The 7,906-nt window shown below is 31.9% G+C and overlaps 1 non-coding gene across 1 annotated transcript; it reads left to right on the top strand.

Annotated features, from left to right (window-relative positions):
• The first annotated feature begins 317 nt into the window (after positions 1-317).
• LOC112416127 (small nucleolar RNA R12) lies at positions 318-397 on the top strand. Its single transcript, XR_003006441.1, has one exon. It is a non-coding gene; the product is annotated as a small nucleolar RNA R12 (small nucleolar RNA).
• The last annotated feature ends 7,509 nt before the right edge of the window (positions 398-7,906 follow it).

Below are 7,906 nucleotides of genomic sequence, written 5' to 3' on the forward strand. Positions count from 1 at the left end.
GGTTAAAGCCCATTAGCCAACACTATGGCTATAAATATTTTCGTTATGTGATTGCTTAGTTCACAAACCCTAATATTCATTGTGCGGCCATAGCTTCTCTCTCAATTGGTCTTTCTTTTCTGTTTCTGTTCAAGTCTTTTAAACTCATTTCTTTCTTTCAGTTATGATATGTAAAGTTCTCAAATCCAAGTTTATGATATGCAAAGTTCAACCATCACTTTTTCATATTTTTTCATATTTCATATATTTTCATATTATTTATGTGAGTTAAATTGGCTTTTTGTTGATTATGTTTTATATGTTTATGATATAAATGATGTTGAGTGATGAAAAAAATCAATCGGATTCCCATTGATATTTTCATAGATGAGATTACAACCAGCTACTTCTGACAACATCATGTTTATTTTTTATTTTACTTTGTTCATAGTCTAAATTTTTATCTTGTTTATTTCTGTGCTCTCAAGATTTATTACTACCACTTATGTTTTGTACATTTTATATATTATTATTTATATCTTCTCATATTCCTAGATTAAGTTTTTTTTTTATAATAATTAATTTATTGTTTAATATGTGGTACGAAATTCGTTAAAAGAATGTTTTTTTTTTTAAATCAAATAAGATTATTTCTTGTTAATTTTTAATTCACGTAAGGTTTTATTGTTGTCAAAGAAGCTCAAAGTTTAGTTATTTTAATTCATGTGTGAATTTGCTAGTAAATAGTACCATAATGTTGATTGTGATACAGGTAGAAATAAATTAAGACAACAACCGCAGCTTCCTTTACAGCGGTCTAATAGTTATTGTTGTTAATGTCGACCAAGTCTTGTTGACAATGAATAAGAGTTGTTGATTGCTGTAAAGATAGAAATGGTTGTAATGGGGAATTATAGGCTTACAATATTTTTCATGGTGGTATTGGACTAGAATACAAAAACACACAGCCTTGAACTGTTAACGAGAATGTACGAAAAAGTATGTCATATGGTAAAACTGTTAAAGTGAATGTAAACCTTGAATTCATCAATTTTTTTTCCTGTAATACTAATATATTATATAAATAATTGAAAAATGATTTTTTTTTTTTTAAACGTATCCGATCAAAAATGATTTTTTTTTTTTTTTTTAAATTCGAGGGGATCAATCCACCGTTTACGTACCAAGTCTTGAAGCTAGAGTTATGGATTTATTCATCAAAATTAGTGTCGGAGAAGATTGAACCTAAAACCTTAAAAAGAGCATTGATTCCAAACCAACCACTAAACTAACTCCAAATGAGGTTTTTCTAAATTATCTAATAATCGAAAGAAAACATCAACAAATACTTCCACATCTTGAATAAAAGTGTTCAAGCTTGTCCCACAATTGAAGTTTACTCCAATATGTAATACTATTTCATAACAACAAAGGAACAAATGACAATTATACTCATATATGTCTTACACATAAATCTATGTCTATTAGTTAAGCAATCCATCCCAACGCGTCACATAATGTTTAACCTTAAGGGGGATAGGTAGTGCCCATAATTTATTTCAAATAAGGTGAGGAGGAGAATAGGTAACGGGAGAAATACTAGCTTTTGGAAGGATAAATGGGTAGGGGATGCACCACTATTTAGGACATTCCCTAGACTTTTTTCTTTGTCCAACCAAAAGGAAGCGAAGGTGGGGGATGTGGTTGAGATCCGAGGAGGGGGGTGCGTTTGGAATACTACGTGGAGGAGGAACCCATTTATGTGGGAGACTAATCTCATTCAGAACTTGATGGCCATTTTGGAGGATGTTATGTTTGGAGGAGGGGAGGATAAATGGGAATGGATTCCGGAGGATAATGGTTTATTTTCAGTCAAATCCGCTTACTCTATTTTGGAAAATATTTTCCTTTTGTAGAAGCTGTAGGTGTGATCAATGAGGGGGTTTTTTCCGCACTTTGGAAGAGTCCGGCTCCTTCCAAAGTTGTGGCGTTCTCTTGGTCCTTGCTCCTTGATCGTATTCCCTGGAGGGATAATCTAGCCCTTCGTCATATTCTTGACCTGGATGTGTCTATGCTTTGTGTCTTGTGCGGGAGGAAGGTGGAGACATCTACCCATCTCTTTTTGCATTGTGATGTCTCCTCCTTAATTTGGCGTGGAATTTTAAATTAGCTTGGGGTTAACTTTATTACTCCACATAACTTGGCCGTACAATTTGAATGTTGGAGTAATGAGGTGGTTTCTAAGAGACATAAGAAAGGTTTTTGGTTGATTTGGCACGCGACAATTTGGTTGATTTGGAAGGAAAGAAATGCAAGGATTTTTAATAACAAAGCGAAGGAGGTTGGTGAGATAGTGGATGAGATTAAAGCGGTTTCTTGGGTTTGGACGTTGAGTAGATTAAAGATAGCATCGTTCCTCTTTTATGAGTGGACTTGGAATCCTAAAGAGTGCCTAAATAGGGAGATGAAAGGTGCTGTCTTTTTGGATCAACTAGTGCAGGTTGTTTTTTCTCTATTTGGCTTTAGGAAGGGTCTTTGTATAGATTATTTTTTGGTACTGTTAGGCCTTCCTTCAGTTGTTTTTTGCTGCGCTAGTTTCCTTCATTGCTGCTGCTTTTTTGGTACAGTAGGGAAGGGGCTTCTATTTTGTATCTGCTAAGCATTTTGCACCTCTGGTGCGTGCTGTTTTAATATATGCCGATTCAAAAAAAAAAAAAAAACACCCCACACTTTCAATCATCCTGATCTATTAACACATTCACACAAACCCTATTTTAAGTATGCACCTATTTATCAAACCAAACGGTGTCGTTTAATTTGGGAAAGGTTAGTTTTTCCCCACCATAGGAAAGTTAGTTTTTAACCATTAGATTAAATAGGGTACACAATTTTATCATGATCTCTCAACATCAAATTTTTCCCACATCATCTTCCACCACCACCATCACCACCAAAAAACTTTGTCTTCTTCAACTCAACACCAGATTATTTGTTTTACACTATCTTTCACCCTCTTTTTTTTTTATGTCCCCCACACATCCACACACCACCACCACCACCACTAAATCATAGATTCAGCAATCACTTTTACCACCACCGCACCACCACACACCACCATGGTTTGTTGCTGGAAAGTTTCTGGTGATGTATAGTTGTTTATTCTTAAGTAACCTTGACATTTTTTGAATTTAGAATCATAAAATAATTTCTCGAATCCTTCTCCTAAGCTCATTAACATAAACTTTAAAATTCTTTCTGATAAATATGTCATCTTACTACAATAGTTCTGCACTGCAAATATAACCACCGTCAGCGACGAATCTTCCACAAAAGGAATAGAAGTTCCTCTCAAGAATGTCCATCACTCCACGGTTGTTTTCTTCCACAATCGAAGAGAGAATGATGGTAGAAGAAAGTGTGGAAAAATTTAGTAATGAGAGAGTATGATTAAAATGTGTTTCTCATTTGATCTAACGGTCAAAAAAATCTTTCCCATGATGGGAAAAAATTAACCTTTTCCAAATTAAATGGCACCTTATCAAACCGCCAATAACTTTTCTTCTATTCCTTCAAAGTTAAGAAGCGATACGTCTTCATTCCACTTCCTATAAGTTGACAGTGTTCCGAAGACTCATAGGTTTTTATTTATATATAATATATAGTCATCTGTCATTGGAATTTATGATAATTTTAAGTATTAATCCATAATTCCTTCAAAAAAAAAAGTATTAATCTATAATGAACCACTCATAAACATTGTATAACTCAACCAAAAATTAGTATTGTGGACCACATAAATGTGTACCAAAGAAAACAAAGAAAGTGGGCAGTAGACACTGCATTGTTATTTCTATCTTCAACAACATCCAAATCTGTGAAGCCCGGATACGAGATACGATACGGATACGATACTGCACCGATACGTCGATACGGCAAAATTTCAAAAATCAAGATACGATACGGCTGAGATACGTTAATAAAAAAATTATATAATTAAATGTACTATATAATTATAACCATTTTTTTATTATGCAAGTATATTAACAAACACAAGAAACCAGACTCGTAGCACATTAATATAAATATAATATTGACGATTAAGAGAGTGGTCATTAGTCAATTACATACGCAATATATACCAAAATTAAGAGCACCATCAGTGTTATACATCAATGCTACACTATATCCAAAATGAACTTGTTAGTGATATACTATATCGATCCAAAAAAAAATCACTATATCCAAAAAAAGAACACATCAGTACTAAGAGTTAACACTAACAAGTAACTGACGTTTACATCTCCTCTCCTCCATTCCCATCATCAAGATACAGATCAACTTCCAAATCCGGTTCATCCAAAGACAACTCTGCTAACTCAATTCCAACACCATCAAGCGGTTCATGCGCATCTCCTCTAATGTCCCACATTCTTGATTGTCCTTTCTTATATCCACATTCTTTCCTTGACAATAGTCGAAGATTAATATGCACATAAACCAAATCTTCTACCCTTTTTGGATCCATTTTGTTTCTTTTCAAAGAATGGATAAAAGAGAAAGTACTCAAATTTCTCTCACAACAGGAGGAAGAACAAGGTTGCACAGGAAGCTTTAAAGCAAGCTTTTGGATAGTTCGACGGTGGCCAAAGTGGACGGCGACCACTTTGGAAGAAAAAGTTGAAACCCTAATTTCTTAGAAAGGGAAAGATGCAATTGGTTGTGTGGTGTGGTGTGGGTCGTACTGGCACCAAAGAAAGATAAAGGAAATATATATATATTATAGTAATATAATGTTTTTATTCTTATTTTTTACACAAAAAAAAAAACAGAAATCAAAATAATATAAAAAAACACAAGTATCCGTGCGTATCGGGATGTATCGGAAAGTATCGGATAATTATTTTTTAAAAAAATAAAATTTAATATTTAGATACTCTCCGGATACGTATCGGAAAGTATCGGGCAGGTATCGGTGCAGGATACGCAGGGGATACGGTACGTCATCCATTTTGAAGTATCGGGGCTTCACAGATCCAAATTCATCTTTCTCATTTACTTTTCAACTTTTTCCATTTTTATGCTCCAAACCATTTAGAAAGGAATCTTTGACCTGAGGAGTAAGAAAAAGATGGATAAATTGTTTCAATGTCTTAATTTGTTATAATAAAACTTGATTAAAAATGCCAACCGAAATGCAAACGGTTAGTTTTTGTTTTGGTTTGGTATAAACATATATTTATTAACTAAGTTAAGAAAATAAATATTGGGATTTTTTTTATTTTAAAATCCAAAAAATCGAAGGCTATTCTAGGGTTTTGAGCGGCTTTTATCATACGTGTAATAACTTAGTTGGTAGTGACAATACAATATACAAGAGTTGGAGTTTAAACCCTAATTTTTCTATTTATTCATCTTAAAGGATGAATTTTTAATCATTAAACAATTTGATTAAAAAATAATAATATTGAGCCACTTCACTCAAACCCCAAAGATGGATTGTGCTTCATTTGGTTGGACTGGATTTGTCCACAAAAGTTGAAATCAAATCTAACGGTGAAACTCATAATTTCTTCTCATATAAATACCCCAAGCATCTTCAATATCATTTCACAACCCGAATATCATTTACAATTTACTATTTTCCCATCTTTTCCTTAGGGTTATACACTTATACTCTAACACCTTTTTCGAAGATTGTTATTACGATTTTGCTCTATATGTTTGTTGTATTAGTTCCTGCTGTGAAAGTTCATTGAAAATTATAACTTGCAGATTGCCTAAGTCTTAATTTTCAACAAAGAAACTTTGCGATGACAAAAACAATTTTCAAAAACTCTTTTTAATTACTATTGTTTATATTCAATATCAAAACTCAAATATAATTATTACAAACCTGTACTGATTTGCTCATACTTCCTCTTGAAGGGGCTGAATTTATTTTTGAAATGCTTTCTCTTGTATCAATTTTTGAGTGAAAATTTTCATTTTTATAATTTTTTATTCAGTTTGCTAGGGTTGTATTATTTTTCCAATGCACAGGTGGACATCAAATACTTATCCAAGAAGAATCAAATCCTTAGCAAAATATGGTCACAACCATAGCTTCATTTAACATTTATCGAACGATTCTTGTTGACAAAGTCAACCAAATCTATATCTTGTTGACAAAGAACAAGAATTGTTGATTGTGTTAAAGGAAGAGATGGTTGTAATGGGTTTCAACCGTCCTTAACTTCTAAAGATCTCTAAGAACGAGTTTTTAGAATTTTTTTAGCGAAATAAAAGTTGCTAGAAATTTTGACAATTCCATTCTTGTGGAAGAATTGGGCCACTTACGGCAATTGTAGGTTGCGGTGCAAGAATCAAACGATTGACATGATGAAAATTGATGTTCCCACATCAAAGGTTGTTATGAAACACAACAAAATTACCAATATAACTCTTTCAGTAGTTAACTGCCGATGAATTTTATCCGACGGTAGTTAATTGTTGATGGAATTTGAAGTTAAATTTATGATATCATGATGTTTCTTAGCATTGAGTGAAGTGTGAAAAGTAATTGTTTGACTCGATAACTTTGAAGATTTAATTTAGATTCATTAAATTGGTTTGATAATTACTTTTTATTTTTATTCTAACTACATCTAAAGTAACACATACATGAAAATTAAACTTTGTTGAACAACTTAGTTTGCTAAACTACCAACCCCAACACATAAATGATCCCTGCCCCTGGGTATGTGAAATTGACGAAAAAGAGATATTAAGATTGCAAAGAAAAAAGATTTGTCTTCTTTAACTTTCAAATTTGATATTGTTTTTTTATCATAAGCAAAAATTTATCAAAATAAAGTACAAGAGGGTATTCAACATAACATAATGAATTCCAAACCTTAAGAAATCATCTTCACTTATGCTATAATTGTTAAATGTTCTAACATAGCTCTTTCAAACTTGATTTCATTTAGAAGTGGCCATAAACTCTAATCAATATATCATACTTTTTTTTCTCTTTTCTTTATGAATATTAATAATTCATGTTGCAAATAGATCCAAATATTATGTTATGAAAAAATTAATATTAAAAAAATGAATGGATTATTTTTTTCTTAACTCTTCAGTTTTTAAAAGAATATTAAAATATTAGGATATATAAAAATCAAAGTTTAAACTATGAATTCTGCACTTATTTATTTTAAAAAATAAATTTCTAATCTTAAATTACGTGATTAAAAAAAATATCGGGCCATTTATCTCAAACCCAAAATTGAGGATTAGTAAATTTTTGTAAGAAACACTTGATAGTACTTTGAATGAAAGGTGTAACTTGATGATTGGTCCTCTTGAGTAAGACATGGATTGTGCTTCATATTTGGTTGGACCAGATTTGTCCACACAAGTTGAAATCAAATCTAACGGTGAAACTCATAATTTCTTCTCATATAAATACCCCTAAACCCTAGCATCTCTTCATCATTCATTTCACAACCCTAATATATAATCTACTACAACCTCCACTCTCTTAATTTTATTTCACTACCACTATTCTCCCTTTAAATCCCTTCCTTCGTTTATATTTCCTATGGTTGAAGTATTTTTGTGACTTATTTACTGATTTTTTGTTTTGTTCATAAGTTCATTCTTTGTAAACTATTTAATTTATTATATTTTCCTGTCGATAATTGTAAATACTAATTTTCTATGTGTTCATTGTATCAGTTTGTGAGTATAAGTGAGTAAAGGGATTCGTGAAAATTATAACTTGGGTTAATATACACTGATGACCTATGTTATAATTTTTTAGAGTCCTTCTTAGTCACTAGCTGCTTCAACTGCTGCAATGGCAAGAACAAAATTCTATTTCCAATTTTACACAATGAAAAAGAATAACAAAGCTCAAATGTTAAATATCAAACTAATCTTTTTG

This window comes from Medicago truncatula, chromosome 6 (assembly GCF_003473485.1).
Source record: "Medicago truncatula cultivar Jemalong A17 chromosome 6, MtrunA17r5.0-ANR, whole genome shotgun sequence".
NCBI lineage: Eukaryota > Viridiplantae > Streptophyta > Magnoliopsida > Fabales > Fabaceae > Medicago > Medicago truncatula.